General features: G+C 43.6%; 1 long non-coding RNA gene across 1 annotated transcript; it reads right to left on the reverse strand.

The window, feature by feature from the left end:
- Positions 1 to 17686: 17686 nt before the first annotated feature.
- Positions 17687 to 22897, reverse strand: LOC142179573 (uncharacterized). The gene is made up of 2 exons (XR_012708100.1): positions 22798 to 22897; positions 17687 to 18030 (listed from the first exon to the last, which is right to left on the reverse strand). It is a non-coding gene; the product is annotated as an uncharacterized LOC142179573 (long non-coding RNA).
- Between the last annotated feature and the right edge of the window lie 1929 nt (positions 22898 to 24826).

Here is a 24826-nt window from a genome sequence, read left to right on the forward strand (position 1 = left end):
ATATGGTTGGTGTTGAGGTGACACATATTGTCACAACCCATTTTTTCCATAATAGGTCATGAGGGCGCCCAACACCGTTGTCAGGCAAGCCAACGCAGAAGTATTAGTGAATTCTTATTTTACTTACCCAAACAGTTATAACATTTTTCTTAATTTGCAATTAAAAGTAGGTGATAATATGCAACATTCAATAATAATTATACAATCCAAAAGAAACGTCTACTAATGTGTGTGCCAAGACCTAGTTTCACAAGTTGTGGGCAACTAGTAGAATATACAAAATAATACATCTATCCTATTGTCTGAAACAGAATAGATAGTCAAAAGTAAGGAAGACTTCATTCAGTTGCCGATCGGCATAAGAAGGGAAGCAACTCACCGTGGAAGTCTCGGACTATGATCAGGGACGCGCACCGGTCTGATAGTCAGATGAACCTGCCTCAGAACCTGTACAATTAAGTACAGAAGTGTAGCATGAGTACATTAACAATATGTACCCAATAAGTATCCCGTCTAATCTCGAAGAAGTAGAGACGAGAGGTCGACTTGATACCTACTAGGGCCAAATAATATAATATGATGTTATTCCAAGCATGATAGTCACAATATATAACAGTTGAAATAAGTATTTCTAAGTCATGTCATTTTAATACCCCAACTAATCCTTTACAATGTAAGCCATGTATTAGGCAGGTCATAAATAATAAATTCACATAAATATCATGCGCACGTTATGCCGAGGTCGACGGCCCGATCCAACATAAAATAAATTGTGCACTACCAGAGGGTCGAATGGCGCGAACTATAGATGTGATGACCTAAAAGGTCATCACTTGTGTTGCAATGAAATTCTACGTTTCGGTGCCTTAAAAACCTCCCTTAGCACCACCTCGATTTGTGTGCGCAGTCCGGGCGTGTAAACGAAAAGCTTAAATGTGAAAATTGATGAAAAATGATAAGTTTTGACTGTAAAATGAATAAATTTGACTTCGGTCAACGTTTTGGGTAAACGAACCTGGACCCGTAATTTGACGGTCCCGGAGGGTCCGTAGGAAAATATGGGACTTGGGCGTATGCCCGGAATAAGATTCCAAGGTCCCAAGCCCGAGAAATGAATTTTTTAAAGAAAATTATTTTCTGAAATTGTTTAAAGAAATTTGAAAGGAAATTTGCTTAGAACATGATGGTATTGGGCCCGTACTTTGGTTCCGGCGCTCGGTACAGGTTTTATATTTGATTTAAGACGTTTTGTGGAATTTGGTGAAAAACGGTATGATTCGGACTTAAATTACAAAATTGATGTCTAAAGAAGTTTTGAAAAATTTCATTAATCTCGAAGTTTAATTTGATGTTCATGATGTTATTTTGGTGATTTGATTACCCAAATAAGTCCGTAGGATGTTTTTGAGGTTTTTATGTGCACTTGGTTTGGAGTTCTGAGGGCTCGGGTGAGTTTTTGGTAAGTTCCGGGATGTTTTAGGCTTAAAACCAAAAGTTGAGGCCTTTGAACCCGCCAGTGCGGTCCACGGTCGGCCTTTTGCGGTGCGCGGTGTAGGGCTGTGTGGCCGCAGTCGACTTTGTGCGGTCCGCACAGGGGCACTGCTGTGCGGCCGCAGTTGACTTTGTGCGGTCCGCACAGGGCACTGGACCGCAGTACCCTCAGGAAGGCTTGTGCGGTCCGTACAGGGGGTCTGAGAGGGATATAAATAGACGGGATTTTCAGTCATTGTGCATTTTTCAAAACCCAAAAATATAAGAGGCGATTTTTCAAACAACATTTCTTCTCCAAATCAAGTGTAAGTCGTTTTTAACTAGTTTTCTTCAATCATTAATATTTTTTAACATGATTTCAACTTCAAATCAATGATTTTCATGGGGAAAATTGGGTGTTTTGGGTAAAACCTAGGTTTTTCAAAAATTAGGGATTTGGACCTCGATTTGAGGTCCGATTTCAAAACAAATTACATATTTGAGCTCGCGGGGGATTGGGTAATTGGATGGTTCAAATCTCGGGTTTTGACCATGTGGGCCTGAGGGCGATTTTGACTTTTTGGGTAAAACTTTGGAAAACTCATTTTCATGCATTCAAATTGATTCTTTTAGCATTTATTGATGTAATTAAGTAACTTGTGGCTAGATACGAGAAAATTGGTGGAGGAATCAAGGGGTAAAGCTATAATTGAAACTTGAGTTGTGTTCAAGGCATCGAGGTAAGTGTTTGGTCTACCTTAGCTAGAGGGATTAGGAGTTGTGTCTTATTTGCTACATATTAATTGTGGAGAACGACGTATAGGCATGGAGACGAGTATTTATACGTTGGTGTCAAGCACGCCCGTGAGTCTTGTATTATAGTTGTTATGACTCCGTTGTGATTTATTGCGCTTCATATGTTATTATCATCATTGTTCCCTTGCCGGGATTTTTGTTTGATATTAATGATCCCTTGCCGGGATGTTTGTTTTGATAGTATTATTCTCTTGCCGGGATGTTGTTGAAATATTGTTATTCCCCTGCCAGGAAGTTGTTATTGCTTTTGTTCCCTTGCCGGAATTCCTTGTGATTATTATTGGCTTGTAATTGGGAGCGGGTGGCACGCCTACCACAAGATATGATGAAATGGGAGCGGGTGGTACGCCTACCACAAGATATGATGAAATGGGAGCGGGTGGTATGCCTTCCACAAGATATGATGAAATGGGAGCGGGTGGTATGCCTACCACAAGATATAATGAAATGGGAGCAGGTGGTACGTCTTCCACAAGATATGATAAAATGGGAGCGGGTGGTACGCCTACCACAAGATATAATGAAATGGGAGCGGGTGGTACGCCTACCACGAGATACAATGAAATGGGAGCGGGTGGCACGCCTGCCACGAGATACAGGAATCGGGATCGGGTTGCACGCCTGCAACAAGATGTGAAAAAAAGTAAAATCTGTCTTTGTTTTTCCTCATTCTTGTTAGTGGTTGATTTTGATTCCTTTATAATTCTCTTGATATTCTATTTTACCTGTTATTCCCCGAAGCATGTTTCCCCCTCCTATCTTTATTTGTTTATTTCTGTATTTCTTTTCCGTTGTTATATAATTGCACGGGTTTATCTAGAGTCTGGTCCTAGCCTCGTCACTACCTCGCTGGAGTTAGGCCAGGCACTTACCAGCTCATGGGGTCGGTTGTGCTAATGCTACACTCTGCACTTATGTGCAGATACCGGAGCAGCACTAGGTCAGCAGCAGTAGCTTGGGAGCCAGCCTTCAGTCCACCGAGATTCCGAGGTAGTCCTGCAGGCATTCGCAGGCCCGGCGTCTCTTCTATCAGTTATTTTGTTATGTTATCATTGTATCCAAGACAGATAGTGTTCCTTCTTTCAAACGTTGTATGTAGTAATCATAGATAGTCCGTGAAAGTTCTGACACCAGTTTTTAGGTAGAGGCATATATTGATTTCCGAATTATTTTAGTTTATTTTGTTTAAGTCTTCTGCTTAATCTCATATTCCGCTATTATTTAAATGTTTATCACCTGTTAAAGCAAGTTGTTAAAAGGATTAATAAAGAAGTAAAGAGTTTTCTAAATTTCGTGGCTTGCCTAGCTTCTACGAGTAGGCGCCATCACGACTCTCGAGGGTGGGAAATCCGGGTCGTGACAAGTTGGTATCAGAGCTCTAGGTTACATAGGTTTCACAATTCACGGACAAGCTCAGTAGAGTCTGAGGTATCGGTACGGAGACGTCTGTATTTATCCCCCAGAGGCTACAGGATTAGGAAAAACTTCACATTCGTTCCTTCTTGTCGTGCGGTTTGTTTCTCAATACTAATTGAATTTTTACTCTATTCTTTCGCAGATGGCGAGAACACGCGCTTCCTCATCCACCGCTCAGTAGCCCAAGCCCCCAGCAGCAGCTTCCACGAGGGGAAGAGGGCGAGGGCGAGGTCGTGCTATTGGCTGAGGTAGGGGCAGAGCTCAGCCCCGAGCAGCAGCACCAGTGATGGAGACTCAGGTTGATTTTGATGAGGAGGTTCCGGCCCCAGCAGTTCCGGTGGGCCTAGCTCAGGTCCCAGAGGGGTTTATTGCTACCCCAGTTCTTCAGGATGCTCTGGTCCGATTAGTGGGCCTCATGGAGAGTGTCGCCCAGGTTGGCTTGCTTCCTATAGAACTAGCCATCTCTCAGGCTAGAGGAGGGGCCCAGACTCCTGCTACTCACACTCCAGAGCAGGTAGCTTCCCAGATTCAAACTCCAGCAGTTCATCCATTTGGAGCAGTTCAGCCGGGTGTAGTAGCTCAGACCGACGATGAAGCGGCTATGTCTACCGATACTTTGTGGAGGATGGATAGGTTCACCAAGCTCTTCACTTCTACTTTCAGCGGTGCATCTGCTGAGGATCCCCAGGATTTCCTAGACAGCTACCACGAGGTTCTGAGGAACATGGGTATTGTTGAGACCAATGGGGTCGATTTTGCTACGTTTCGCTTGTCTGGATCCGCCAAGACTTGGTGGAGGGATTATTGCTTAGCTAGACAAGCTGGATCGCTAGCCTTGACTTGAGAGCAGTTCACACAGCTATTTCTGGAGAAGTTTCTCCCCATTACTCAAAGAGAGGCCTATCGGAGATAGTTTGAGCGCCTCCAGTAGGGTTCCGTGACTGTTACCCAGTATGAGACCAGGTTCATCGACTTAGCTCGCCATGCTTTTATCATACTTCCTACCGAGAGAGAGAGAGAGAGGGTGAACAGGTTTATTAATGGTCTTATTCAGCCGATTTGTCTTCAGATGGCTAGGGAGACTAGGAGTGAGATATCTTTCCAGGAGGTGGCCAATGTGGCCAGGAAAGTGGAGATGGTTCTGTCATAGGGAGGTGGTCATGGGTCAGATAAGAGGCCTCGTCATTCAGGCAGATTCAGTGGTACCTCATCTGGAGGTAGAGATTCATATGGTAGAGGCCATCCCCCTAGGCCTTTCCAGTCAGCACTTCAGGTTTCTCACGGTGCTTCAGGTAGCCGTGGTCCTCAGATGCAGTATTCTGATCAGCAGTCCTATAGTGCACCACCAGAACCAATCAGTGCACCACCTCTTCAGAGTTTCTAGGGTCGTCGGCCCCTACAGCCGAGGGCTTGTTTTACTTGTGGAGACACGAGGCACATTTCTAGGTATCGCCCTCGAGCTTCGAGCAGTTCTCTGCATCAGGGTTCCCGTGTTATGGTTCAGGCACTAGGTGTCCCACAGGCCACCCAGCCAGCTAAAGGTGGGGTAGAGGTGCTAGAGGTAGAGGTAGAGGTGCTAAAGGTGGAGCTCAGGCTGCTAGAGGTGGAGGCCAGCTAGTTGCAGACCATCCCAGAGATGTAGTTCAGGGTAGTGGGGCCCAACTCTGATGTTATGCTCTCCCAGCCAGGCCCGAGGCTGAGGCTTCAGATGCAGTTATTACAGGTACGGTTCTGGTTTGTGATAGAGATGTTTCAGTGTTGTTTGATCCAAGGTCTACATACTCGTATGTGTCATCTTATTTTGCACCGTATTTGATCATGCCTAGTGATTCATTGAGTGTCCTTGTTTATGTGTCTACACCGGTGGGTGATTTTATTATGGTCGATCGAGTCCATCGTTCTTGTGTTGTGGTGATTAGGGGTTCTTAGACTCGTGTAGATTTGTTGCTTTAGACATGGTCGATTTCGATGTTATATTGGGGATGGACTGGTTATCACCTTACCACGCTATATTGGACTGTCATGCCAAGACTGTGACCTTAGCTTTACTGGGTATGCCTCGTTTAGAGTGGAGAGGGACTCCTGGTCATTCTACCTATAGTGTCATCTCGTATGTGAAGGCTCGGCGTACGGTCGAGAAGGGGTGTTTGGCCTATTTGGCATATGTTCGCGATTCTAGTGCTAAGGTTTCATCTATTGATTTTGTGCCCGTTGTTCGTGAGTTCCCTGAGGTATTCCCTTCAGACCTACCGGGTATGCCACCCGACAGGGATACTGATTTCTGCATTGATTTGGCTCTGGGCACTCAGCTCATTTCTATCCCGTCGTATCGTATGGCCCCGCCTGAGTTGAAAGAGTTGAAGGAACAGTTGCAAGACTTGCTTGAGAAGGGTTTGATTAGACCCAGTGTTTCACCTTGGGGTGCGTCGGTGTTGTTTGTTAATAAGAAGGATGGGTCGATGAGAATGTGTATTGATTACCGGCAGTTGAACAAGGTTACAATCAAGAATAAGTATCCATTGCCAAGGATTAATTATTTGTTTGATCAGCTTCAGGGTGCCAAGGTATTTTCAAAGATTGACTTGAGATCTGGCTACCATCAATTGAGGATTAGGGCATTCGATGTCCCTAATATAGTTTTCTGCACTCGGTACGGGCAATATGAGTTCTTGGTTATGTCATTCGGGTTGACAAATGCCCCAACAACTTTTTTGGATTTGATGAACCGAGTGTTCAAGCCTTATTTGGATTTGTTCGTGATAGTCTTCATTGATGATATTTTGATATATTCTCGCAGTCGGGAGGGGCACGAGCATCATCTCAGAGTGGTTCTTCAGACTCTAAGGGATAGTCAGCTATATGCTAAGTTCTCGAAGTATGAGTTTTGGCTGAGTTCAGTTGCATTCCTGGGTCATGTTGTGTCAGCAGAGGGTATTCAGGTTGATCCAAAGAAGATTGAGGCAGTCAAGAATTGGACTAGACCAGCATTAGCTATAGAGGAGTTTCTTGGGATTGGAAGGCTACTATCGTCGGTTCGTGGAGGGGTTTTCATCCATTGCAGCCGAGATGACCAGGTTGACCCAGAAGTGTGCCCAGTCCAGATGGTCAAACGAGTGTGAGGCGAGCTTTCAGAAGCTCAAGACATCTCTGACTATGACACCGGTGTTGGTTTTGCCCACAGGTTCAGGACCTTATACAGTTTATTGTGATGCATCACGTATTGGACTTGGGGCAGTGTTGATGCAGGAGGGCAGGGTCATTTCTTATGCTTCACGGCAGTTGAAGATTCATGAGAAAAACTATCCAATTCATGATTTGGAGTTGGCAGTCATTGTTCACGCATTGAAGATTTGGAGGCATTATCTGTATGGTGTGTCATGTGAGGTGTTCACGGATCACAAGAGTCTTCAGTATTTGTTCAAGCAAAAAGAGTAGAATTTGAGGAAGATGAGGTGGTTGGAGTTGTTGAAGGATTATGATATCACTATCTTATATCACCCGGGAAAGGCCAATGTGGTGGCCGATGCCTTGAGTAGGAAATCAGCCAGTATAAGCAGTCTTGCTTATATTCCGGTTGGTGAGAGGCCGCTTGCTTTGGATGTTCAAGCCTTGGCCAATCGGTTCATGAGGTTGGATATTTTTGAGCCTAGTCGGATATTAGCTTGCACGGTTGCTCGTTCCTTTTTATTGGAGCATATCCATGATCGGCAGTATTATGATCCCCATTTGTGTGTCCTTAGAGACACGGTGCAGCGCGGAGGTGCCAAGCAGGTTACCTTAGATAAGGATGGAGTTTTGAGATTGCATGTTCGAGTGTGTGTACCAAATGTGGATGGGCTTTGGGAGTTGATTTTAGAGGAGGCCCACAACACCCGGTACTCTATTCATCCGGGCATTCGCGAAGATGTATCAGGATTTGCGGCATCATTATTGGTGGCATAGAATGAAGAAGGATATTGTTGCATATATGGCTCGGTGTTTGAATTGTTAGCAATTTAAGTACGAGCATCAGAGGCCTGATGGTTTATTTCATATGATTGAGCTTCCCAAGTGGAAGTGGGAGCGGATCACTATGGACTTTGTTGTTGGACTCCCACAGACTCGGAGGAAGTTCGACGCAATATGGGTCATTGTTGATAGGCTAACCAAGTCAGCGCATTTCATTCCTGTGGCAGTCTCTTATTCATGCGAGAGGTTAGCTATGATCTATATCCGGGAGATTGTTCGTCTTCATGGTGTGCCTGTGTCTATCATTTCAGACCGAGGTACGCAGTTTACCTCGCGTTTTTGGAGAGCAGTTCAGCGAGAGTTGGGCACACAGGTTGAGTTGAGTACAACATTTCATCCTTAGATGGACGGACAGTCCGAGCGGACTATTCAGATTTTGGAGGATATGCTCTGAGCTTATGTCATCGACTTTGGAGGCTCGTGGGATCAGTTTTTGCCTTTAGCAGAGTTTGCCTACAACAACAGCTACCAGCCGAGTATTTAGATGGCTCCTTATGAGGCTTTATATGGTAGGCGATGTCGGTCTCCGGTTGGATGGTTTGAGCCGGGAGAGGCTCGGTTGTTGGGTACGGATCTGGTTCAGGAGGCCTTGGACAAGGTCAGGATTATTCAGGATAGGCTTCGTACAGCTCAGTCCAGGCAAAAGAGTTATGAAAACCGCAAGATTCGAGATGTGGTTTTTATGGTCGGTGAGCGGGTATTGCTCCGAGTGTCGCCTATGAAGGGCGTGATGAGATTTGGGAAGAAGGGCAAGCTTAGCCCTAGGTTTATTGACCCGAGACTTGCATTGCCACCGAGCTTATAAGCCGTGCATCCAGTGTTTCATGTGTCCGTGCTTCGGAAGTATCACGGCGATCCATCCCACATGTTAGATTTCAGTACTATCTAGTTGGACAAGGACTTATCTTATGAGGAGGAGCCGATGTCTATTCTAGACCGGCAGGTTCGTCAGTTGAGATCGAAGAGTTTTTCTTCTGTTCGTGTTCAGTGGAGAGGTCAGCCTCCTAAGGCATCGACCTGGGAGTCCAAGTCCGATATGCGGAGCCGTTATCCCCAACTTTTCCTCGACTCAGGTACTTCCTTCTTCTAGTCGTTCGAGGACGAACGGTTGTTTTAGAGGTGGAGAATGTGATGACCCAAAAGATCATCACTTGTGTTGCAATTAAATTCTACGTTCTGAGGCCTTAAAAACCTCCATTAACACCACCTCGATTTGCATGCACAGTCCGGGCGCGTAGCCGGAAAGCATAAATGTGAAAATCTGTGAAAAATGATAAGTTTTGACTGTAAAATGAAAAAATTTGACTTCGGTCAACGTTTTGGGTAAACGGGCCCGGACCCATAATTTTACAGTCCCGTAGGATCCGTAGGAAAATATGGGACTTAGGCGTATGGCCGGATTTGGATTCCGAGGTCCCAAGCCCGAGAAATGAATTTTTTAAAGAAAATTGTTTTCTGAAATTGTTTAAAGAAATTTGAAATGAAATTTGCTTAGAACATGATGGTATCGGGCCCGTATTTTAGTTCCGGTGCCCGGTACAGGTCTTATATATGATTTAAGACGTTTCTGTGGAATTTGGTGAAAACGGATGTCATTAGACGTGATTCGGACTTAAATTGCAAAATTGATGTTTAAAGAAGTTTTGAGAAAATTTCATTGATCTCGAGGTTTAATTTGATGTTCATGATGTTATTTTGGTGATTTGATTACACGAATAAGTCCGTAGGATGTTTTTGAGGTTTTGTGTGCACTTGGTTTGGAGTTCCGAGGGCTCGAGTGAGTTTTGGGTAGGTTCCGGGATGTTTTAGGCTTAAAACCAGAAGTTGCAGGCCTCTAAACCCGCCAGTGCGGTCTGCGGTCGGCCTTCTACAGTGCGCGGTGTAGGGTTGTGCGGCCGCAGTCGACTTTGTGCGGTCCGCACAGGGCACTGGACCGCAGTACCCTCAGGAAGGCCTGTGCGGCCGCAGTCCATTTTGTACGGTCCGCACAGAGGGTCTGAGAGGGGTATAAATAGACGGGATTTTCAGTCATTGTGCATTTTTCAAAACCCAAAAACATAAGAGGCGATTTTTCAAATAACTTTTCTTTTCCAAATCAATTGTAAGTCATTTTTAACTAGTTTTCTTCAATCATTAACATCGTTTAACCTGATTTCAACTTCAAATCAATGATTTTCATTGGGGAAATTGGGTGTTTTAGGTAGAACCTAGGTTTTTCAAAAATTAGGGATTTGGACCTCGATTTGAGGTCTGATTTCAAAACAAATTACATATTTGAGCTCGTGGGGGAATGGGTAATCGGTCTTTGGTTCAAACCTCGGGTTTTGAACACGTGTGCCCGAAGGTGATTTTGCCTTTTTGGGTAAAACTTTAGAAAATTCATTTTCATGTATTCAAATTGATTCATTTAGCGTTTAGTGATGTAATTAAGTAACTTGTGGCCAGATACGACCGAATTGGTAGAGGAATCAAGGGGTAAAGCTATAATTGAAACTTGAGTTGTGTTCAAGGCATCGAGGTAAGTGTTTGGTCTAACCTTAGCTAGAGGGATTAGGAGTTGTGTCTTATTTGCTACATGTTAATTGTGGAGAATGACGTATAGGCATGGTGACGAGTATCTATACGTTGGTGTCAAGCATGCCGGTGAGTCTTGTATTATAGTTGTTATGACTCCGTTGTGACTTATTGCGCTTCATATGTTATTATCATCATTGTTCCCTTGCCGGGATTTTTGTTTGATATTAATGATCCCTTGCCGGGATGTTTGTTTTGATAGTATTATTCCCTTGCCGGGATGTTGTCGAAATATCATTGTTCCCTTGCCGGGAAGTTGTTATTGCTTTTGTTCCCTTGCCGGGATTTCTTGTGATTATTATTGGCTTGTAATTGGGATCGGGTGGTACGCCTACCATAAGATATGATGAAATGGGAGTGGGTGGTACGCCTACCACAAGATATGATGAAATGGGAGCGGGTGGTACGCCTTCCACAAGATATGATAAAATGGGAGCGGGTGGTACGCCTACCACAAGATATAATGAAATGAGAGTGGGTGGTACGCCTACCACGAGATACAATAAAATGGGAGCGGGTGGCACAAGATACAGGAATCGGGATCGGGTTGCACGCTTGCAACAAGATGTGAAAAGAAAGTGAAATTTGTCTTTGTTTTTCCTCATTCTTGTTAGTGGTTGATTTTGATTCCTTTATAATTCTCTTGATATTCTGTTTTAATTCCCCGAAGCATGTTTCCCCCTCCTATATTTATTTGTTTATTTTTGTATTTCTTTTCTGCTGTATATATATATAATTGCACAGGTTTGTCTAAAGTCTTGTCCTAGCCTCGTCACTACCTCACCGGAGTTAGGCCAGGCACTTACCAGTACATGAGGTCGGTTGTGCTGATGCTACACTCTGCACTTATGTGCAGATACCGGAGCAGCACTGGGTCAGCAACAGAAGCTTGGGAGCCAGCCTTCAGTCCACCGAAATTCCGAGGTAGTCCTGCAGGCGTTCTCAGGCCCGACGTCTCTTCTATCAGTTATTTTGTTCTGTTAACATTGTATCCGAGACAGACAGTGTTCTTTCTTTCAAACGTTTGTATGTAGTAATCATATATAGTCCGTGAAAGTTCTGACACCAGTTTCTGGGTAGAGCCATATGTTGATTTTCGAATTATTTTGGTTTATTTTGTTTAAGTCTTCCGCTTAATCTCATATTCCGCTATTATTTAAATATTTATCACATGTTAAAGCAAGTTGTTAAAAGGATTAAAATAAAGAAGTAAAGAATTTTCTAAATTTAGTGGCTTGCCTAGCTTCTACGAGTCGGCACCATCACGACTCCCGAGGGTGGAAAATCCGGGTCGTGACAATAGATGCATCTATTTCTACCGAGGCGATTGGCCCGATCCCCAAATATCAATTTTCAACAGAAAAATACAAGAAGGCGCATATATTCAAATAAACTCATACCAGTGTTCAACACAGCATATGTTCACTTATGTTCATTTCCAATCCCCTAGCATATCCTAATGATCATTTTAGCAAGAAGACATATAATATTTGCAAATATAGCATGACACGGGTCCCAAACTACCCAGACAATTAATATGATAGTAGATACGCACGAACTCTCGTCACCTAGTGCGTACGTACCTCCCGCATTTAGTAGCAAATTATATAATTATTACTCCTATGGGGACAATTCCATCTTACAAGGTTAGAAAGGAGACTCACCTCGCTCCAAAGTGCACTTCCAATACCAAGAACGAGCCCGAACTCTCAATTTGGAGCCGAACGATCCAAAACTAGTTAAATGGAGTAAGAACTAGTCAATACAAGCTCATAAGATCACATCCTAAATTTTAAAGCAATTTACCAACCTTAAACACAAGTTTTCTAAAATCTGACCCGGGCCCACGTGCCCGGATTCCAAAAATTTTCAAAGAAAGTTGTTCTTTGTAACCTAAGGATAAATAATATATAATTTCTACTTCGCTTCATACCCGATCTCGTGGAAAAATCTAAGTTTTATCAAAACCCTAGGTTTTGCTCTAACCCCATGATTTTACCTAAATCCTAGTGTTTAATCTACCTATGACACAATCATTAAACTAAGAATAGGTGGGATAAACTTACCTCAAGATACTAGGTAGAAGTCTTCTCTCAAAAGCTCCCAAAATCGCCAATGGAGGAGTGAAAAGTGGTAAAAATGACTTAGAACCCGCATTAAATGAAGCTCACTGCTTTAGCGATTTCTGCATCTGCGGTCAGGGGACCGCATCTGCGGTCCCGCTTCTGCGAGAAATTGCGCGCATCTGCGGATTTGGCCAAGCGGGCTACGACCGCTTCTGCGGAGCCGCTTCTGCAGTTCTGGGCCTGGCCTACCTTGGCCGCATCTGCGATAGGCGGACCGCTTCTGCGATTATGATAGAAGCAGATGCCTCAACACTTCTCAACATTTCCAACTTCACTCGAGCCTCATCCGATTGACGCTCGGGGCTCCCGGGCCCCGCTTGAACATACAGACAAGTCTGAAATCATAAAACGGACCTACTCAAACCTTCGGAACACCTGAAACAATGCTAAATCTAAGAATCACTCCATAAAACCAATTGCATCAAACTTATGAACTTCAAGTTCTTAATTTTCCTCTAAGGAGCCGAAACGCCCTTAAACTACTCGGATTGACACCAAATTTTTTGGGCAAGTCGTAAATTTTATATTGGACCTGTACCGGGCTCCGAAACCAACATACAAGCTTGATACCCATGTGATCAATCATAATTTAGTTTCTTTAAATCCTTAGAATTTCAGTTTAACATTTTCTAATAAAAATTCATTACTCGGCCTAGGGACCTCGGAATTCAATTCCGGGAATACGCCCAGGTCCCATATTTTCCTACGGACCCTCAGGGACCGTCAAAACACAAATTCGGGTTCGCTTGCTCAAAATGTTGACCAAAGTCAAACTTAGCCTTTTAAGAAAATCTTAAGGAATCAAATAAGCATATTTCAACCCAAATTCTTCCAATTCCTGAACCAACCATCCCCGCGAGTCGTAAATTAGTTAAAGCAAGCGCGGGAAGTTTTATTTAGGGGAACGGAGTTCTAAAAAGCAAAACGACCAGTCAGGAAGTTACATTCTCCACCTCTTAAACAAACGTTCATCCTCGAACGGTCATAGAAAAGTACCTGACGTATTGAATAAGTGTGGGTATCTGCTCCGCATGTCCTCCTCTGACTCCCAGGTTGCCTCATCGACTGGTTGGCCCCTCCACTGGACCTTTACCGCTGAAATCCTCTTGGATCTTAATTGGCGATCCTGTCTATCAATAATGGCAATTGGCTCCTCCTCGTAACTCAGGCTCTCATCCAACTGAATAGTACTGAAGTCCAACACATGGGACAAGTCGGCATGATACCTCCAAAGCATAGACACTTGAAAGACTAGGTGAACTCCCGATAAATTGGGGGGTAAAACAAGCTCGTAAGCAACCTCCCCAGCTCGTCTCAACACCTCAAATTGGCCAATAAACCTTGGGCTCAGCTTCCCCTTCTTCCCGAACCTTATAACACCCTTCATTGGCGAGACTTTCAAGAGAACCTTCTCGCCAAACATGAATGATACATCGCGCGCCTTCTGATCCACGTAACTCTTCTGTCTGGACTGAGCTATGTGAAGCCTCTCCTAAATCAACTTTACCTTGTCCAAGGCATCCTGCACCAAATCTGTACCGTATAACTTAGCCTTACTAGGATCAAACCACCCGATAGAAGAACGGCACAGGCATCTGCTGAAGTATAGGCATCTGCTGAAGTATAGGCATCTGTACCGTATAACTTAGCCCACTTCCACTCTGGTATAGGCATCTGCTAAAGTAGGCCACCCGGCCTCTAGTGTTCATACTTGACCTGCTGGCAATTCAAACACCAAGTCACATACTCCACTATGTCTTGCTTTATCCTCCGCCACCAATAATGCTGCCTCAAGTCACGATACATCTTCGTAGAACCCGAATGAATAGAATACCGCGAACTGTGTGCCTCCTTTAGTATCCTCTCCCTCAGACCATCAACATTAGGAACACATAGGCTACCTTGGAGACGCAAAACACCATCATTGCCAATAGAAATCTCCTTGGAACTACCTTGAAGCATTGTCTCTCTGAGAACTGCCAAATGTGGATCATCGAACTATCGGGCCTTGATCTGCCCCAATAATGAAAACTGAGTAACAACGCAAGCAAGAACTCGGTTGGGCTCTTAAATATCCAACCTCACAAGTCTGTTAGCCAAGGACTGGATGTCCAAATCTAGTGGCCTCTCCTCTGTTGGAATGAATGTCAAGCTACTCATACTCTCTGCTTTCCTGCTTAAGGCATCTGCAACCACATTTGCCTTGCCCAGGTGATAAAGAATGGTGATGCATTAATCCTTTAGCAACTCAAGCCATCTACGCTGCCTCAAATTGAGATCCCTCTGCTTGAACAAGTGTTGTAAGCTGCGATGACCAGTATAAATCTCACATGATACCCCGTACAGGTAATGCCTCCATATCTTAAGAGCACAAACAATCGCGGCCAACTCCAAATCGTGCACAGGATAATTCTTCTCATGGATCTTCAGCTGACGCGAAGCATATGCAATAATTCGCCCTTCTTGCAACAATACACACCTAAATCCAACGCGTGAAGCGTCACAATATACCATATACATCCCTGAATCGGAAGGCAACACAAGAACTGGTGTTGTAGTCAAGGCTGTCTTGAGCTTCTGAAAGCTCGCCTCACAATCATCAGACCAACGAAAGGGAGCACCCTTCTGGAACAATCTAGTTAGAGGTGATGCAATAGATGAAAAGCCCTGCATGAATCGTCTGTAATAACATGTTAACCCCAGAAAACTCCTGATCTCGGTCACCAAAGTAGGACGTGGCCAACTCTGAATTGCCTCAACCTTCTTGGGGTCCACCTTAATACCCTCTCCTGACACAATATGCCCCAAAAATGTCACTGACTCTGGCCAGAACTCACATTTGGAGAAATTAGCATATAGCTTCTGCTCTCGCAAGGTCTGAAGCACTACCCTCAAATGATGCTCGCGCTCTCCCAGGCTATGAGAGTATATCAAGATGTCGTCAATGAAGACGACGACAAATGAATCAATGTAAGGCCTGAATACCCTGTTCATCAAGTCCATGAATATTGTTGGGGTATTAGTCAAGTCAAAGGACATCACCAGGAACTCATAATGGCCATATCTAGTCTGGAATGCAATCTTCGGAACATTCGAGTCCCGAATCTTCAACTGATGATATCCTGACCTTAAGTCAATCTTGGAGAACACCCTGTCACACTGCAACTGGTCAAACAAATCATCGATAAGAGGCAACGGATACTTGTTCTTGATGGTGACTTTGTTCAACTGGCGGTAATCAATGCACATCCGCATAGTCTCATCCTTCTTCTTCACAAATAACACTGGTTCGCCCCAAGGCAATACACTGGGTCTTACAAACCCCTTTGCTAACAACTCCTCAAGTTGCTCCTTCAACTCCTTTGGAGCCATACAGTATTGTGGGATATATACAGGATGGGTGCCTGGAGCCAAATTAATACAGAAATCAATATCATGATCCGGTGGCATGCCAGGAAGATCAAAAGGAAACACATCGGCAAACTCTCGAATACTGGAACTGAATCAATCTTCGAAGACCCTATAGTGGTATCCCGAACATAAGCCAAGTAAGTCAAACACCCCTTCTCGACCATATGACGAGCCTTTAGGAAAGAGATAACCCGGCTAGATGTATCAACTGTGGAATCCTTCCACTCCAACCTTGGCATCGCTAAAGTAATAGTCTTGGCATGGCAATTTAGCACGGCATGATACAGAGATAACCAATCCATGCCCAGGATGATCTCAAAATCGATCATATTGAGCAACATGAGATCTTCTCTAGTCTCGAAACCACAAAGTGTGACCACATAAGACTGTAGATCTAATCCACAACCATAGAATCGACCATAGGAGTGGACATATGAACAGGAGTGCCCAAGGGCTTAAGAGCAATAACCAGAAAACGAGCAAACAGAGATGACACATATGAATAGGTAGAACCTAGATCAAATAATACCGAAGCATCTCTACCGCTGATGAAAATAATATATGTGATGACGACATCTGAGGCCAATGCATCTGGCCTAGTTAGAAGGGCATAAAATCTGGCTGGAGCGCCGGCTGGCTGGCCTCCACCTGACTAAGCAGTAGCTGGCTAACCTCTCCTGCCTAGCCTCTACCTCTAGGACGACCCCTACTAGTCTGCCCTCCACCTATAGGTGGCGGGGCAGCTGGTGCAGAAATCATAGGCTACTGACCCTGCAACACTGCCTTGCCCCGAAGCCTGGGGCAGTATCTCCTCATATGACCAAGGTCTCCGCACTCGAAACAACCCCATGGTGCGGTGACCTGCTGCCTTGATGGCTGACCCTGATGGCCTGTAGACCCACTGGAAGAAGCCTGAATAGCCGATGGATGGTATAAACTCTCTGGCATAGCACTAAAATAAGAATCAGAAGAACCATGTGGACCTGAATACCCGCCGGAGGAACCCTGAATAGCTGGTGGGCGGTAAGAACTCTCCGGCATCGCACTAAAATATGGTCTTACTAGAGTAGCTCGGGGAGGTGGTGGTGGTGCTAAATACGGGGTTCTGTTGGGCTGATCCCTCCCAAAGTGACCTCTACCCCTAGCTGGCACACCTCTGAACTCTCCCAAAAATCGGGCCCTCTTGTCTTGTTGAATCTGCTCTCTACCCCTCTGGCGATATCCATCAATCCTGCGAGTAATCTCCACCACTAGCTGATACTTAATACTCATCTCCACCTCTCGGGCCATGCTAGCTCGAATACCGGGGTGCAACCCCACAACAAATCTCTGCACTCTCTCTGCATCAGTGGGAAGTATCATTAGTGCATGACGAGACAACTCAGAAAACCTCGCCTCATAATCAATCACAAACATCTGACCCTGCTCTAGATGCTCAAACTGATACCGCAGCTCTTCCCTCTCAAAGGGTGGAATGTACCTATCCAAGAATACCTATGTGAACTGACCCCAAGTGAGGGAAGGGGAACCTGCTGTCCTGCCAAGAACACAAGACTACCACCATCTATAGGCCCTGCCCTCTATCTGAAAAGTAGTAAAGTCAACCCCATGCGACTCCAATATACCAACGTCTTATACCAACCACTGCACGACAGGAAATGAATAAAGAGTAGTTTTCCTAACACCTTATAGCCTCTCGAAGATAAATACAGACGTCTCCATATCGATCCGCAAGACTCTATTAGGTACATAGCTTGTGAGACCTACATGAGCCTAGTGCTCTGATACCATGTTGTCACGACCCATTTTTCCATAATAGGTCATGAGGGCGCCCAACACCGTTGTCAGGCAAGCCAACGTGGAAGTATTAGTGAATTCTTATTTTACTTACCCAAACAGTTACAACATTTTTCTTAATTTGCAATTAAAAGCAGGTGATAACATGCAACATTCAATAATAATTAAACAATCCAAAAGAAACGTCTATATGTGTGTGTCAAGACATGGTGTCACAAGCTGTGGGCAACTAGTAGAATATATAAAATAATACATCTATCCTACTGTGTGAAATAGAATAGACAGTCAAAAGTAAGGAAGACTCCATCCAGCTGCTGATCGGCACACAAAGGGAAGCAACTCATCGTGAAAGTCTCGGACTATGATCAGGGACGCGCACCGGTCTGATAGTCAGATGAACCTGCCTCAGAACCTGTACAATTAAGTACAGAAGCGTAACATGAGTACATAAATAATATGTACTCAGTAAGTATCCCGTCTAATCTCGAAGAAGTAGAGACGAGAGGTCGACTTGATACTTACTAGGGCCAAATAATATAATATGATATTTATGCAGGCATGATGGTCACAATATATAACAGTTGAAATAAGTATTTCTAAGTCATGTCATTTTAATACCCCAGCTAATCCTTTACAATGTAAGCCATGTATCAGGCAGGTCATTAATAATAAATTCACATAAATATCATGTGCACGTTATTCTGAGGTCAATGGTCTGATCCAACATAAAAGAAACTGTGCACTGCCAGAGGGTCGAATGGCACGAACCATAGATGCATCTATTTCTACCGAGGCGATCGGCCCGATCCCGAAATATCAATTTTCAACAGAAAAATACAAGAAGGTGCATTTATATTCAAATAAACTCATACTAGTGTTCAACACAACATATGTTCACTTATGTTCATTTCCAATTCCCTAGCATATCCTAATGATCACATTAACAAGAAGATATATAACATTTGCAAATATAGCATGACACGGGTCCTAAACTACCCGAACAATTAACATGATAGTAGCTACGCCCGGACACTCGTCACCCAGTGTTCAACACAGCATATGGTCACTTATGTTCATTTCCAATTCCCTAGCATATCCTAATGATCACATTAGCAAGAAGATATATAACATTTGCAAATATAGCATGACACGGGTCCTAAACTACCCGGCAATTAACATGATAGTAGCTACGCACGGACTCTCGTCACCTAGTGCATATATAGCCCCCGTATTTAGTATCAAATCATACAATTATTATTCCTATGGGGACAATTCTCTCATACAAGGTTAGAAAGGAGACGCACCTCACTCCAAAGTGCACTTCCAATACCAAGAACGAGCCCGAACTATCCAAAACTAGTTAAATGGGGTAAGAACTAGTCAATGAAAGCTCATAAGATCACATCCTAACTATTAAAGCAATTTTCCAGTTTTAAACACAAGTTTTCTAAAATCCGACCCCAAGCCCACGTGCCCGGATTAGGAAATTTTTCGAAGAAAGTTGTTCTTTGTAACCTAAGGATCAATAATATATAATTTCTACTTCGCTTCATACCCGATCTCATGGAAAAATCTAAGTTTTATCAAAATCCTAGGTTTTGCTCTAACCTCATGATTTTACCTAAATCCTAGTGTTTAATCTATCTAAGACACAAGTATTAAACTAAGAATAGGTGGGATAAACTTACCTCAAGATGCTAGGTGGAAGTCTTCTCTCAAAAGCTCCCAAAATTGCCAATGAAGGAGTGAAAAGTGGCAAAAATGACTTAGAACCCGTATTAAATGAAGCTCACTGCTTCAACGATTTCCGCATTTGCGTTTCCGCTTCTGCGAGAAATTGGGCGCATCTATGGAACCGGCCAAGCGGGCTGCGACCGCTTCTGCAATATTGAAGCCGCTTCTACAGTTTTGGGCCTAGCCTACCTTGGCCGCATCTGCGATAGGCGGTCCGCACCTGCGGTCGACCAACCGCAGGTGCGGTTATGACAGAAGCAGATGCTTCAACACTTCTCAACATTTCCAACTTCACTCGAGCCTCGTCCGATTGACGCTCGAGGCTCCCGGGCCCCGCCCGAACATAGCGAAAAGTCTGAAATCATGAAACGGACCTACTCGAACCTTCGGAACGCCCAAAACAACGCTAAATCAAAGAATCACTCCCTAAAACCAATTGAATTTTCCTCTAATGAGCCGAAACGCCCTTAAACTACTCGAATTGACACCAAAATTTGCGGGCAAGTCTTAAATGTTATATTGGACTTGTACCGGGCTTCGGAACCAACATACAAGTCTGATACCCATGTGATTAATCATTATTTAGTTTCTTTAAATCCTTAGAATTTCAGTTTAACATTTTCTAATAAAAATTCTTTACTCGGCCTAAGGACCTCGGAATTCGATTCCGGGCATACGCCTAGGTCCCATATTTTCCTACGGACCTTCTGGGATCGTCAAAACACAAATTCTGGTTTGTTTGCTTAAAATGTTGACCAAAGTCAAACTTAGCCTTTTAAGAAATCTTAAGGAATCAAATAAGCATATTCCAACCCAAATTCTTCCAATTCCTGAACCAACCATCCCCGTGGGTCATAAATTCCTTAAAGCAAGCGCGAGAAGTTTTATTTAGGGGAATAGAGTTCTAAAAATTAAAACGACCAGTCGGGTCATTACACATATACTAGGTGACGGGCGTGTGGGCGTGTACCGTGATAATTATGACTCGGTTGGTTCTGTGGTACTGTATAGTCATCTAATCTTGTTTCTATCCATGAATTTTTTACATTTTAGAGTAATTGAGTTGTGATCCATGTTAGAAATCATGTTTAGGCTATATACTTAATCCGTTGGGGCCCACTAAGGTCATTTCTGTTGTTGAGTTATTTGCTTAAATTACAACTATATATTTAGTTATATTCATTTATTTGCATATCATATCTCAGTCTCGGTTATTATTTACTGTTACATCCCATTATCATTGTTTGGGCTAAGTGGTACGAGATATGTGAGCTCATGAGACTGGAGAGATTGATGACTGAGTTGGAGCCTGAGAGTCGTGTTGTGAGTGATGTTGTGGATCGAGTTGCATGCCGCAGCAAGGCTTATTGGCTTTATATATATTATTATTATGGATCAGGCTGCATGTTACAACAGGCTTTATAGGATTTATCTATTATTATGGAATCGGGCTACACGCCGCAGCAAGCCATATTGGCTTTATATTAGCGCTCGGACGATATCTGCCCCTCCGGAGTCTGACATACTAGCACCGAGTGCATATACCATACAATGCTGAGTCATTGAGTATTCTGAGTGATTGAGAGTGATGAGTGGGAGTATGAGACAGTGAGATTGAGCACTCTGAGAGTGTGAGCACATGAGTTTATTACTAGATTTGAGAATTTCGGGCACGAATTCGCGAGGCAAAGGCTTGTTGGAATTTTGAATTGGTTGCAAAGCGAGGTAAGTGTTTGGTCTAACCTTAGCTTGAGGGATTAGGAGTTGTGTCTTATTTGCTACATGTTAATTGTGGAGAATGACGTATAGGCATGGTGACGAGTATCTATACGTTGGTGTCAAGCATGTCCGTGAGTCTTGTATTATAGTTGTTATGACACCGTTGTGACTTATTGCGCTTCATATGTTATTATCATCATTGTTCCCTTGCCGGGATTTTTGTTTGATATTAATGATCCCTTGCCGGGATGTTTGTTTTGATAGTATTATTCCCTTGCCGGGATGTTGTCGAAATATCATTGTTCCCTTACCGGGAAGTTGTTATTGCTTTTGTTCCCTTGCCGGGATTTCTTGTGATTATTATTGGCTTGTAATTGGGATCGGGTGGTACGCCTACCATAAGATATGATGAAATGGGAGTGGGTGGTACGCCTACCACAAGATATGATGAAATGGGAGCGGGTGGTACGCCTTCCACAACATATGATAAAATGGGAGCGGGTGGTACGCCTACCACAAGATATAATGAAATGAGAGTGGGTGGTACGCCTACCACGAGATACAATAAAATGGGAGCGGGTGGCACAAGATACAGGAATCGGGATCGGGTTGCACGCTTGTAACAAGATGTGAAAAGAAAGTGAAATTTGTCTTTGTTTTTCCTCATTCTTGTTAGTGGTTGATTTTGATTCCTTTATAATTCTCTTGATATTCTGTTTTAATTCCCCGAAGCATGTTTCCCCCTCCTATATTTATTTGTTTATTTTTGTATTTCTTTTCTGCTGTATATATATATAATTGCACAGGTTTGTCTAAAGTCTTGTCCTATCCTCGTCACTACCTTACCGGGGTTAGGCCAGGCACTTACCAGTACATGAGGTCGGTTGTGCTGATGCTACACTCTGCACTTATGTGCAGATACCGGAGCAGCACTGGGTCAGCAGCAGAAGCTTGGGAGCCAGCCTTCAGTCCACCGAAATTCCGAGGTAGTCCTGCAGGCGTTCTCAGGCCCGACGTCTCTTCTATCAGTTATTTTGTTCTGTTAACATTGTATCCGAGACAGACAGTGTTCTTTCTTTCAAACGTTTGTATGTAGTAATCATATATAGTCCGTGAAAGTTCTGACACCAGTTTCTGGGTAGAGCCATATGTTGATTTCCGAATTATTTTGGTTTATTTTGTTTAAGTCTTCCGCTTAATCTCATATTCCGCTATTATTTAAATATTTATCACATGTTAAAGCAAGTTGTTAAAAGGATTAAAATAAAGAAGTAAAGAATTTTCTAAATTTAGTGGCTTGCCTAGCTTCTACGAGTCGGCACCATCACGACTCCCGAGGGTGGAAAATCCGGGTCGTGACAATAGATGCATCTATTTCTACCGAGGCGATTGGCCCGATCCCCAAATATCAATTTTCAACAGAAAAATACAAGAAGGCGCATATATTCAAATAAACTCATACCAGTGTTCAACACAGCATATGTTCACTTATGTTCATTTCCAATCCCCTAGCATATCCTAATGATCATTTTAGCAAGAAGACATATAATATTTGCAAATATAGCATGACACGGGTCCCAAACTACCCAGACAATTAATATGATAGTAGATACGCACGAACTCTCGTCACCTAGTGCGTACGTACCTCCCGCATTTAGTAGCAAATTATATAATTATTACTCCTATGGGGACAATTCCATCTTACAAGGTTAGAAAGGAGACTCACCTCGCTCCAAAGTGCACTTCCAATACCAAGAACGAGCCCGAACTCTCAATTTGGAGCCGAACGATCCAAAACTAGTTAAATGGAGTAAGAACTAGTCAATACAAGCTCATAAAATCACATCCTAAATTTTAAAGCAATTTACCAACCTTAAACACAAGTTTTCTAAAATCTGACCCGGGCCCACGTGCCCGGATTCCAAAAATTTTCAAAGAAAGTTGTTCTTTGTAACCTAAGGATAAATAATATATAATTTCTACTTCGCTTCATACCCGATCTCGTGGAAAAATCTAAGTTTTATCAAAACCCTAGGTTTTGCTCTAACCCCATGATTTTACCTAAATCCTAGTGTTTAATCTACCTATGACACAATCATTAAACTAAGAATAGGTGGGATAAACTTACCTCAAGATACTAGGTAGAAGTCTTCTCTCAAAAGCTCCCAAAATCGCCAATGGAGGAGTGAAAAGTGGTAAAAATGACTTAGAACCCGCATTAAATGAAGCTCACTGCTTTAGCGATTTCTGCATCTGCGGTCAGGGGACCGCATCTGCGGTCCCGCTTCTGCGAGAAATTGCGCGCATCTGCGGATTTGGCCAAGCGGGCTACGACCGCTTCTGCGGAGCCGCTTCTGCAGTTCTGGGCCTGGCCTACCTTGGCCGCATCTGCGATAGGCGGACCGCTTCTGCGATTATGATAGAAGCAGATGCCTCAACACTTCTCAACATTTCCAACTTCACTCGAGCCTCATCCGATTGACGCTCGGGGCTCCCGGGCCCCGCTTGAACATACAGACAAGTCTGAAATCATAAAACGGACCTACTCAAACCTTCGGAACACCTGAAACAACGCTAAATCTAAGAATCACTCCATAAAACCAATTGCATCAAACTTATGAACTTCAAGTTCTTAATTTTCCTCTAAGGAGCCGAAACGCCCTTAAACTACTCGGATTGACACCAAATTTTTCGGGCAAGTCGTAAATTTTATATTGGACCTGTACCGGGCTCCGAAACCAACATACGAGCTTGATACCCATGTGATCAATCATAATTTAGTTTCTTTAAATCCTTAGAATTTCAGTTTAACATTTTCTAATAAAAATTCATTACTCGGCCTAGGGACCTCGGAATTCAATTCCGGGAATACGCCCAGGTCCCATATTTTCCTACGGACCCTCAGGGACCGTCAAAACACAAATTCGGGTTCGCTTGCTCAAAATGTTGACCAAAGTCAAACTTAGCCTTTTAAGAAAATCTTAAGGAATCAAATAAGCATATTTCAACCCAAATTCTTCCAATTCCTGAACCAACCATCCCCGCGAGTCGTAAATTAGTTAAAGCAAGCGCGGGAAGTTTTATTTAGGGGAACGGAGTTCTAAAAAGCAAAACGACCAGTCAGGAAGTTACATTCTCCACCTCTTAAACAAACGTTCATCCTCGAACGGTCATAGAAAAGTACCTGACGTATTGAATAAGTGTGGGTATCTGCTCCGCATGTCCTCCTCTGACTCCCAGGTTGCCTCATTGACTGGTTGGCCCCTCCACTGGACCTTTACCGCTGAAATCCTCTTGGATCTTAATTGGCGATCCTGTCTATCAATAATGGCAATTGGCTCCTCCTCGTAACTCAGGCTCTCATCCAACTGAATAGTACTGAAGTCCAACACATGGGACAAGTCGGCATGATACCTCCGAAGCATAGACACGTGAAAGACTAGGTGAACTCCCGATAAATTGGGGGGTAAAACAAGCTCGTAAGCAACCTCCCCAGCTCGTCTCAACACCTCAAATTGGCCAATAAACCTTGGGCTCAGCTTCCCCTTCTTCCCGAACCTCATAACACCCTTCATTGGCGAGACTTTCAAGAGAACCTTCTCGCCAAACATGAATGATACATCGCGCGCCTTCTGATCCACGTAACTCTTCTGTCTGGACTGAGCTATGTGAAGCCTCTCCTAAATCAACTTTACCTTGTCCAAGGCATCCTGCACCAAATCTGTACCGTATAACTTAGCCTTACTAGGATCAAA

This window comes from Nicotiana tabacum, chromosome 3, assembly GCF_000715075.1.
Source record: "Nicotiana tabacum cultivar K326 chromosome 3, ASM71507v2, whole genome shotgun sequence".
NCBI classification, from domain to species: domain Eukaryota; kingdom Viridiplantae; phylum Streptophyta; class Magnoliopsida; order Solanales; family Solanaceae; genus Nicotiana; species Nicotiana tabacum.